This window comes from Psammomys obesus, unplaced genomic scaffold (assembly GCF_907164565.1).
Source record: "Psammomys obesus unplaced genomic scaffold, mPsaObe1.curated_primary_1811, whole genome shotgun sequence".
NCBI classification, from domain to species: domain Eukaryota; kingdom Metazoa; phylum Chordata; class Mammalia; order Rodentia; family Muridae; genus Psammomys; species Psammomys obesus.
The window spans coordinates 1,682,239-1,693,466 of record NW_026595981.1 but is presented as its reverse complement, the minus strand read 5'-3'; the positions used below and the strand labels follow the sequence as shown (position 1 = coordinate 1,693,466).

Below are 11,228 nucleotides of genomic sequence, written 5' to 3'. Positions count from 1 at the left end.
GAAGATGGGCCATGGAAGGTGCTGTGCGTGGAATAAGCTTTGCACACGTGTTTGATGTCACCAGTGCACCCCTAAGGATAACAGAAAATCCCCCAAACCCAACAAAATGAGAAGCTTGAATTAGTGATTCAGAGAAATAGCTCTGAGACCTCCCAGAAAACGGGATTTTTAGAAGAAGAAGAGGAGGAGGAGGAGGAGAAGAGGAAGAGGAAGAAGAGGAGGAGGAGGAGGAGGAGGAAATAACCAAACAGAATGAGGGAACAATGAGTCAGAAAGGTAGAGGGGCCCAAGAATGAAAGGTTTTCCCAAGAGAAACAAAGCAGATTGAAAATGAAGCAGTCGCAAAACACGCCACTGAGAATACGTCCTGCACTGAAGACCCCCGCAGCCCCCACCTGAGAGCTCTGCCATTCAGGGGCCGGTGGTATCGCTGTGGCTCGGGCTGTGTTTAAACACTGGCATATTTGTTGTTCTGGGAATTGAATCAAAATTGAGACGCTCCTCCGAGAAGACCTGGCTTGCTATAATTGGCCTGTGCAATTTTCTGCTCACAGCCTCCATTCATTTCCTGTGTGCAGCCCAGTCCATCTGAGGCCAGAGCTCGGCTTCCCCACCAAACACCACCTGAGCATGCTCCCCCCGGAGCTATGGCAGAATGGGAGGGGAGGCCACTGTAGGGACTCAGAGGGATTTCATGCTGCTTATGAATTCAGGGGAAGGGGAAGTGTTTGCAAAGTGCTGACAATCCAGTGGTATAGAAGACGCAGAGAGCCTTTTCTCCCTGTGGATTTGCTGAGCTAGCAGAAACAGCCAGGTTGGAGGGTGGGGGCAGCGCTCCGGACCAGAGGGTCCTTGTGTGTGTGTGTTGCGGGGTGCTTATGAAGACCTTTCCACACCCCAGATAGCATGGGACATACAGGGTTGGAGGGATAATCCTGAGGGTGGGCTACAAGGCTGCAGAAAGAAGTTGGGGCTAGATCAGGGCCAGCCAGCCTACCCCTGATGCAGGAGCATAGCCTGTCCATCGGAACCCTCTGGTTCCACTGGCTGTGACACTGGCAAGCTTCCCTTGTTTATTATGGTGGGGTAATTGTTACAGAGCTGCTTCATGGAAGCCAGAGCATTCCCTCTAGTTCTGAAATAATCCAGCCATGCTGTTTGAATTACCAAAAATAAAGAAAAAAAACTTCACAGTATTTCTCTCTTTCTTTCTCTCTCTCACTCTCTCTCTCTCTTTCTCTATCCAGTCTCCCAGGCTGGCCTAGTTGCTCAAAGCCCACTTGAGTTGAAGAGGAGGCTTGCTCAGCCCCTGGGAATTCAGGGCTCCACTGTGCTGAGCTCAGCTTCCTGCCGGCAGGGCTCAGAGGACAGGGTGTCTTGAGGGTGCTCTCTGCCTTAGTTTCCAGTGTCCTGGTGAGGTCAGGGCTCTGCATGGCAGGCATGGAGTGTAGGGAGCCCCCAGAAGGGAGAGCCACTTACCCAGGAGACCCAGGGGCAGGCTCCCCTGGGGTTCAGGGTAGGCAGAAGCATATTCTTCCTGACTAGCCAATACACATACATGCACACACATGCAAATGCAGTGCATTTTAAACTATTATCCTGACACTGATGGTATTGCTGAATGGAAGGGATCCAGTGGTCCAGCCCTTGCCTGACAGGCCTCAGACACAGGACTTCATCCCCAGCACCACCAAAGAAAAGAAAAGAAAAGAAAAAAAATAAGTGTTATTCTTCAAAATGCAAATGTGCTAATTGCCCCGGGAGGGGTCCAGCCTCTCATTAACACCTCAGGTGGATGAGAGCTGAGAGCTGTCTGGGTAGGGAGGGAAGCAGCTAGGGAGAGGCAGCTCTGCCTGTGGCCCTGGTTCTCCCACACCCCACCTCCGATACAGACTCCAGCTTGTGCCTAACACGGAGGGCCCTGTGCAGCGGGGAAGATTTACTGGGCGGGGGGCAGCCTGTCCCCACGAGCACTGGTGTTTGTCCTCCGAGCTCAGTCTGAACCCACAAGAGGTGGCTGATAAAGGCCATCTGAAGAATACCCACTGCTCCCCCTCTGGAGGCAAGGCGAGAGGCAAGGCACAGTGGCTAACTCCAGTCTGCCAACAAACCAACAAAAAGGCTGCAGCACAGAGCAGCTTAGAGGAGGAGGGCGGGTGACTGCCTCCTGGCAAGCATGAGGACCCGTGTGAAACAGCAGGCGTGATGGCCTACGTGTAAGGAGAGACAGAGAGACAGGCAGCCTCCAGGGGCTCACTGGCCAGCCAGGGAGGAACTGTCTCCAAAAAGAGAGTGGCCAGGGTTGGAAAGATGGCGCAGCAGGGACAGGCACTCACCGCCAAATCTGACCATTCAAATTCGAGTCCTGACACCCACGTGATATAGGGAGAGAACTGACTCCTCAAATTGTCATCTGACCTCCATAAGTGTGCTGGAGGCAGGAGAGAAAGAGACAGGTACAGAAAGGATAAGAAAATTGTGGGGCACACGCCCTTAATCCCAGCATTAGGGAGATCAGCCAGGGCTACATCTGACACCTTGTCTTTTTGTGTGTGTGAGATTTTTTTTTTTTAAGACAGAGTCTCACTCACTATGTAGTTCTGGCTGTTCTAGAACAGCTTTGTGACCAGGCTGGTCCCGAACTCATGAGATCAGCCTGCCTCTGCCTCCCCAGTGCTAAGATTAAAGGCATGCACCCTTATGCCCAGTGAGACCTTGTCTTAAAGAAAAAAGCTAAGAAAATTAAGTATGCTAAAATGACAAACCTGCCAAGTTTTAATTTTGTTGATTGTCATAGATAAAAAGATTGATTGACTTACTGATTGACTTAAATTATATATGTATAACTTTTTGAATATTCAAAGTAATCTTGTTTCATCACTTACATTATAATAGGAAAAAAACTCCTCCATCATCATGAAAAATGGGCTTTTATTTGTAGCCTTTTGGTTTTCACTGCTAGAACTTTGGATCCTATTATTACCCAATTCTTTTATAGCTACTGTTTAAATATAATTTCTTTTATATTATTATATTTTGTAGCTCTGTTCCTGTCAGCGGTTTAAACTCAATCTGGCCTTTACCCCCTTGGGCGCTGAATTTTCTAATACCACAGTCCCTCGCCTGCCTTCTGGCTCTTGAACCTTTTATTTTAATCCCTCTGGGTCAGCTGAGCTACCACACCTTTGAGCAGTGTTTTTCTCTTGCTGGTTGGTCCACAGCTCCTGCTATGATCAGAATCGCAGCCCTGCTGAATGAGCGAATAGAGAGGGCTCCATCTTGACCCTAAGAAGGGCAGATGCCAGCCTCTTCCACACTCTGGTTTCTTGGTTACAAATGTGGCCACCTGCTTTACACTCTTGCTCAGAGCAGGAAAAGCCCCAAGCAAGATCTGACAAGATGGCTCGGCCAGTAAAGGTGCTTGCCACTAAATCTGATGGCCCGAGTTCAACCCCTGGAACCCAGAGCATATGAGGAAGGACTGACTCCTGCCCAGTGTCCTCTGACTCCAGAGTGCTGTGGCTCACTCCCAAACATACAAGATATATAGTAAAAGGTGTGGCTTTATTTTAATTAAAAAAAGAAAAAGGAAAACCTGGGGGGCTGGAGAAATAGCTCAGTGGTTAAAAGCTCTTGGGTACTTTTATGGAGGACCTGAGTTCAGTTCCCAGCACCTACCTCAGGCTGGAGCAAGTCTAAAGGCTTGTGGGACAGTTGTTGGAACTGTGGAGCTGAGTGGACTTGACCTGGTTTGAGCAACAGAGCATTTCTCGCAAAACTGCTCACATCATGGCTGGGACAGGAGGAGGCTGCAGACCCACTAGGCCCCACTCTTAAAGATCTCCCACCTCCCAATGGCACCATGGACTGGGGACAAGCCCTAAGTACACGAGTCTTTAAGATGACAAATCCAAATGAGAGCACGCCCAGCCTGACACTCTGGTCTGTCATGGCGCTTTTATTGTTTCTTTTCTTCTCTTTTGTGTTTGTTTGTTGCTGTTGTTTTGATACTCAGCAGTTAGGTCTCATCCACACTGATCCCGAGGATGTTTACACGTGCTTGCAAGGACGTGGGTGCCCCGTAGAGCGTACTCAGCGTCTCCTGGACTCAGTGAGTTTCCTGGAGAGATGCACACAGGGACAGCATGGGCCATGCTTTGTTCTGTCAGCATGTGGAGCTCCCATCTTTGTGGCAAATCTCTCTGGGCCTGGGTTGCTTCCAGAGACCTGATCCTTGGGTTCACTTGTGAATGGTCATGGCATGTTCTGGCACATTTTGTTGATGGCACAGTGTCCCTTTATTTTCTTGCCATGTTCTTTGCAGAAACCAGTCTGCAAGGCCCACCCAACTGAAAATAAAAAAGGGAAAGTGCTAGGGATTGTGGGAGAGAATACCACTTTGCCAGTATAACTTCTGGGCCACTGAGTTGGGGGAAGGGGCCAGGTTCACCATGGCTTTGCTTTTTAAAGATTCATTTATTTTTATTTGTGTGTCTGTTGTGTGTGCCTGCGTGAGTTTATGTATTCCATGTGTGTGCAGGAGCCCAAGGGAGCCAGAGCATGTCGGATCCCCTGGAACTAGAGTTACAGGCAGTTGTGAACCACCTGAGAATCAAACTTGGGTCTCCTGCAAGAGCAGTGCTTGCTCCTAACTTCTGAGCCATCTCTCCAGCCTCTCCCCATGGCTTTTCATAGCCAGCTTGTCACCACAGAAACCTAGCCATGGGATACTGTCCAGCGGCCTCCCGGAAGAGCATGGCTTCCTCCAGCTGTGGGGTGCCTGGGCCTTGTTCCTTCCTCCCTCCTGCCTCAGCTTTGCTCACCTTCATCTCTGTGCTTCCTACCATCAAAATCCTGGCTCTGGCGGCTGGATGGGGGCAATGAGCCAGGGGGGCATGTCTTCTCCTGTCTTGCTCCACTTACAGAAACATTTCAGTTTCTGCATTCCTCCCCTCTCCTGTGCTCTTCGCTTCTCTCCCTGAAGCCACATCGAGATTCAGTATTCCAGCCAGACACTCCAGCTCCGCACATGCAGACCCGCCATGCAACCCAGGGATTAAATAGCATCAACATTCAATTACAGATCCGCTCTGTTTTCACTTTAATCAGAGGAATGCATGTGGTTTAGAAGAAAAAAGAATCAAATTGTTTGGCCAAGTGTCAGCCAGCAGAGGCAGCCGCAGGCCAGGCCTCCCTCAGCCCACGGCGTTCTCGTGCTGGGCCTCCTCATCACGCTCCTTGTGACTCAGCAACACAAGATGCCTGCTATTGACTCATGCTGTTGGAGGTGAGGAGCTGCCGGCCTTGTCTGCTCTGCTTCCTCTCTCCCCTCCTAATTTATGATCATTTTAATATCTTGTAGCCCTTTAATTACATCTGTAACTCTATGTGATATCGCCGCCTTCATTTCCATAGCATTGCACCCCAGCCCCGGAGCTGTGGAGGCTTCTCTCCCTCCTCCCCAGTGCTCACACCCCCCTGCTTTTCTAGATCTTACCTTTACTGGCAGGTTGAGGTTCTATTATTTAACTGTCATTAATTCTTCCAAGCTCAATGATTTGTACCCAGGTCCTGATTTACAGAGGTAGCTGAGTGGTACTGTGCAAAGATGGGTTTATTACTCACAGACTGTGAACGATGGGACCACCATGCTGCTTAAGCCACAGGAGACGAGGGAAGACACGGGCCACCATGGTTTGGCTAGTTGGAGTATTTCCAGCAGACTTTGGGCCTTTTCATGGGGTTCTTGTCCAGCACTGGGGTGGAGGAGATAGAGCAGCAGAAATGTAGATTGGTGGGACAGACTTCTTCATGTGGCTTCTCGTTCTGAAGGGGGCTCTGGGTGGTTCCTGCTGCCTCAGAACTTCCCACCTGCCAAGAGACAAGCAGGTACAGAGGTGGTCCTAGTATAGCAAAGTTCCGTGACCTGACTGGAGAGAGGGAAAGCTTTCTCTCTCTGAAAAATTCTAGATAAATGTGATTTCCCACTAGTGAAATAAGAGCTCATCTGCAGAAGGGAAGAGAAACATCTACAAAGATTTGCAGGCAAAAAAGAGCTTAGTATGTTCAAAGGAGAGAAAACATCGGGGTTTAGCTGCAAGGCATGGGGCGTGGCAGGAGGCAGGGCTATGGGCTTCTGGTGGCCAGGTTGTCTGGCAACTCCTGGGGAACCAGAATTCACTCACTCTCTCACTGTCTGTCTCTGTGGTGTCTCTCTCTGTGCATGTATGTATGTATGTATATACATACATATATGTATGCATGCATGTGTATGCTCAAGATGCATTAGGGAAGGCTGTCTCTTCTCTACCATAGCAGGTAGTCCTTTATGATGACCACAGTGTAAAAAGGACCATATTGTCACAGGCCAGTTCCTGTTGCTTTCGGGGCTGGGTCAGCCTGGAGCTTGTAGAGCAGCAGGACATTCTCCTTGAGGACAAGAGTCCATGCTTTGTTTGCTGTGCCTTATCTGTTTGTTCTGTTGGCCACTCACATAGTCGATTGCTCACTAAGGTTAGGGATGGCTCAGACACAGCCCTGCCCCTAGTCAAAAGAATAGAGAGAGCTACGCATGAAGGTACACACCTTTAATCCCCACCCCACACTCAGGAGGAGAGGCAGGCTTATATCTCTGAGTTTGAGGCCAGCCTGGTCTCCATAGCAAGTTCCTGGCCAGCCAAAGCCACACAGTGAAATCCTCTCTCAAGAGAGACAGGCAGGCAGACAGAAAGACACAGACACTTGGCAGGGGGAACAGGCAGGCAAACAGTAGACAAGCAGGAACTCCAGCCCAGTGATGGCTTGTCCCAGTGGTACCTGATAGCCTTGGAAGCATGGCAAAAGGGCCTTGACTCTGCAAGTTCTGGCATGGAAGAATTCCTAGGGGGATATGGATGTCCTATGGGAGACCTGGCTGCAGGGACTGCCAGGAACAGCATGTGGAAACTGCCCTTCCCCTCTGTGGGATGAGGGGCAGGGAGAATGGGCAAGCCAGAGAAGTCAGTGAAGATTCAGACAGGCAGTGAGATACACCGGGAACACTGGGGTCATAACCGAGGTCAGACCGGCAAAGGGCTGGGCAGTGGGCAGACCGGAGTCTTCGGCCTCCCTTTCTCCATCCTCGCTCACAGCCACTTCCTGAGACTGTCCCCTTCCCTCTGCCAGAGCCTGGGCAATTCCCACCTGCTCCTGCCACAGCCATTTAGGGACCTCCAGTGATTAGCGGTTGTTATTGTGGTAATTAAAACTCCCCGGGAACAGCTTGGCTAATATCTATCAGTATCTGCGGGCAGGTTGGCCCCTGTGAGCTGAAATGGTAATGAAACCCTCGAAACCCAGCACAAAGCAGTGCTACCGGAGAGCAGAGCGTTAAATGCAGCCAGACGTGCGGCCAGACGCCCTTCGAGCACCATGGCAGCCGTGTGGGTCTTTTCTCATTAAATGGCACTTTCAAGGCTGGCTGCTTTGCTGGTCTTATCACAGCAAACCACACATGGGGAGCAGAGTGGAGCTGCGCTTCAACACTTAGCTTCTCCAGCACAGAGTGCTCTCCCGTCTGTGGGCCTAGCGCGGCGTGGGGGTTAGACTCCGAGGAGGGCTTGTCCTGAGCCGTTCTTGGGGTGGGGCCGAGTGGCTGGGCAATGATGGGCCTGGATGTGCTGGGCAGACGTCATACGATTGGAAGCCATTGTTGTGCAGGTTGTAGAGGGGGGAGGACAGTGAGGCCGGAGAAGGCCGGGCTGTGCATGGACAGGCATGGATGGGATTGCCGCTCAGAGCTTGGCCCAGCGGCATCTCCACCGCTCGCCTCACCAGGCCTGCTCAGCCACGTAGAAGGTGATTTTCAAAACACTGAGAGTGCATTTGGTAGACATGTGCACAGGCACACTTCTGTGCTGAGTGACACACCCACACACCCGTGCTCTGGGGGAGGGCCTCAGGAAGTGCCTCTCCCCAGCCATTCTGCGTGGCAGGGTATGCTATGGGACCATCCATGCCTGGGTAACAGTGACAACACGGTTGGGAATCAGCCCAGAATCCTTCAGAAATGACATGCCTCAAACCTGCCCGCTGAGCCCTGGGGAGACACGAGCCTGGCTGGCCGGAGGGTTGTGTACATGGAGTGTAAATGCTGAGGTAAAGTTGATAAGGTTTGTTAAAAGTTTAGGTGATTGAATACTCCCCCCCCCCCAAAAAAAAGGTAGACTCCTGACAGCTTCGCACTGCTCAGCCTGGTACTTTAGATCCTGTGTTCCTTTGCCGTCTTCATGAGGCGATGCGCTGAGAGTAATTTGACAGGGAGGAGGGGTGAAGACACGTAGTTGTAGTAGGTGGCAGGGCTGAAGCATGGGTTCTGGCGTCTGTGCCATGCCTGGGAGCAGCAGGAAGGGCACCATCAGGGAGGTGCCTGGGGCTTGCTCTCCACTAACACTGTTAGGTGTTTCCTCTAACCCTTCTTTGAATCCAAAATAATAAGTCCATTTGGCCAAAAATAAGAAGCCAAGGCCATACCAAGAAGCCCTATCTCAAAAAACCAAAAAAAAAAAAAAAAGGGAAGGAAAGAGAGAGAGAGAGAGGAAGGGAGGAAGGATGGAAGGAAGGAAGGGAGGGAGGGAGGGAGGGAGGAAGGAAGGAAGGAAGGAAGGAAGGAAGGAAGGAAGGAAGGAAGGAAGAAAAAGAAACTACCAGGCCACTCCCTAGACTGGGGACATGGTACCATGGCAAAGCACTTTCCTGCCATGCTAGCCCCCTTCCTCAGGAAGGGGACTGCCTGGCCCTGTGAGTTGGTATATGTTCCGGAAGAGTACTCACAGTCATCAATTCCATCGTTTAACCAGTGTTTGCTGAGTGTCTATCTACTCAGTATCGAGATGTGTAGATGTGTGTCAGGAGCTTGAAGGAACAGTGGTGAGCGGACAGCCATGGCTCTCCTTCCCGGATGAGAGAGCCTGGTGAGGGAGACTGTTGCAAATTAAGGGGTGCGGGTGGCCCAAGTGTCTATGGACAGAAAAACATTGGCTGTACAGAATGCCATGGAACACACACAGTAGGACCATCTCCAGCCTCAGGCAGACGCTGCAGCATGTATGAACCCTGACAACTGGGCTACGTGAAGTAAGCCAGGGCCGAAAGCTCGCTTCTAGACACCACCACTGACATGTGGCAGCTGAAACGAGCAAACTCGGGGAGAGAAAGTAAGGGGCGGCTGCCAGGCCTGAGAGACAAAAAGAGGAGCCGGAGGGCGAGTGTCGTCCACCCTGCAGCACCTCCATTGGGTGACTTCGGGACCCGGCCATGCCTCTCCCACGGAAGCTGATTCAGGGGCCTGACCTGAGGTCCCGGCCCTGTATGTTTCTGTGCACGTGGCGCGTGTTCTCTCTCCTGGGCCATCTCATCTCAATGTGTGTGTGTGGCCGTAACCAACAAGTATGTGATGAGTGTGTTGTAAAGAGACCTAGCCTGCTCCCAAGAGTAAAAGAGAGGGACAGTTCCAGTGTCTTCCGCAGGGGCTAGATTCATTAGGCCGAACCTGAACATGGCCGACCTGATTCGGGAGTGGGGGGGGGGGGGAAGGCAGCGCTGCATGTTGGTGGAAACCATTTCTTAACATAGAGCAGTTGTCATGGTACATGGTGGGGAAGGGGCCAGCCTGGATGCGTGAGCCCTGTCTGTGCTGACTTTGGGCAAGTAGCCGAATTTGTTGAGGTCTCGACTTTCCCATCTGGAAAACGGGGCATCAACCCCAAAGCTTCCTCAAGGAACTGTTGGCACCGTATGTTCTGGGAAGTGGGAAGGAGACTTCCCACTCTTACGCTTTGTAGATTTTAGACCAGTGTGTCTGCTATTATCTTAGTCTGTTGTCTGTTACGATAACAAAATGCCTGAGATGAAATAATTGATGAAGGCTAGAGGTTTCTTTGGTTCCTTTCCAGGCACTGGGAATTCCTGGAGCACCGTGCCCATGCCTGGGGAGGGCCTCCATGTGTGTCATGCGGCCAGACTTGTTTTTACATTTTTATTTAGTGTGGATATAGAGGAAAGAGGACAGCCTGTATGAGTCTGTTCTCTCCTTCCACTGTGGGACAGGTCCTCAGGCCATCCCACCCAGCCCCTCCCTCCTTCTACAAAGATTTATTTGTTTTAATTTGATGCATAGCATGCAGACAGGACCCCGCGAAGCTCAGAAGAGAGCACCACATACCCTGGAACTGGAGTTACCATGTGGGTGCTGTGACTGACCCCGGGTCCTCTAGAAGAGAAGCCAGTGCTCCTAACTGTGTGGAGAGTGGTGAGCGGATTCTAGGGAACATGGTGTGCTCTCCTGTCCTGTTGGAGAATGCTGTGCACATTTGCACACTGAGGGCTCAGAGACATCCCACCACGACATCTTGGTTTATCCTCAGGCTTCCCAAATGTACATGATCTGGGTTAGTTGTTCCCTTAAGCTCTGCCTCTCCCTTTCCCTGCCCTCTCTCAGCTTATAATAGGCCACAGTTTAAATATGGCACCATCGACATTTAGGGAGTCGGAAGCCACACACTGTCTTCACAGTCAGCCAGTGCTGGGATTAGGTTCTTCATTTTAAATAAAATTTTGGCCCATAGAGGATAATGCTGTCCATGCTTGTCACAGAGGGTGACAATGTTGATGGCAACCATGGCATCTATGGGGCGGCTGCCCCGAACCTAGAGCAAGGATTTGAGGTTTTAAGTCCACTCGTGGGTCTGATCCTCCTGGCCACGCCATGAGACAGCACCATCCCAGATCTGCCTGGTGGTGGGGAAACTGAGGGTCCAGGAGATCTGTGTGTCCTCACCACACATCTGGGTGATGTACTTAGGACTGACTGTGTGTCTGCATGGAACCCACCAAGCCTGGCTTTTCTCTGGGAAGGTGACCCCAGCCCTCCCTTACCCCCCCCCCCGCTCTCCTTACTGAATACCCAGAGCACATTCCCTTCATAAAAAGGAGATCATGCAGCTCTTGGCTGACTCTGAAGTAGGCATCAAGGCTTTGGGGCTTATCTCAGTTGCTGCTCTGAATGCTAATCTGAGGCTCTTGGAGATTCCAGTCTTTTCCTCGTCTGTGCAGAAGCCCTCAAGGGAAAGCTTCCAGATACCGTGATATGGCCTAGCCTGGCTGTCCTGTAAGCCCTCTGTAACCCTTCCTGAGCTCTAGGAGGAAGGCACCTGCTGGACAGAGCGCTGGCCACCGCCAGCCTGGGAGGA

The 11,228-nt window shown here is 51.3% G+C and overlaps 1 protein-coding gene and 1 long non-coding RNA gene across 8 annotated transcripts in view; one reads left to right on the top strand and one right to left on the bottom strand.

Moving 5' to 3' along the window:
- Positions 1-11,228, top strand: part of Rph3al (rabphilin 3A like (without C2 domains)) — a 138,912-nt gene that overhangs the window by 103,402 nt on the left and 24,282 nt on the right. The gene's annotated exons all lie outside the window — the stretch shown is intronic.
- LOC129685958 (uncharacterized) lies at positions 3,939-6,030 on the bottom strand. The gene is made up of 2 exons (XR_008721568.1): positions 5,626-6,030; positions 3,939-4,349 (listed from the first exon to the last, which is right to left on the bottom strand). It is a non-coding gene; the product is annotated as an uncharacterized LOC129685958 (long non-coding RNA).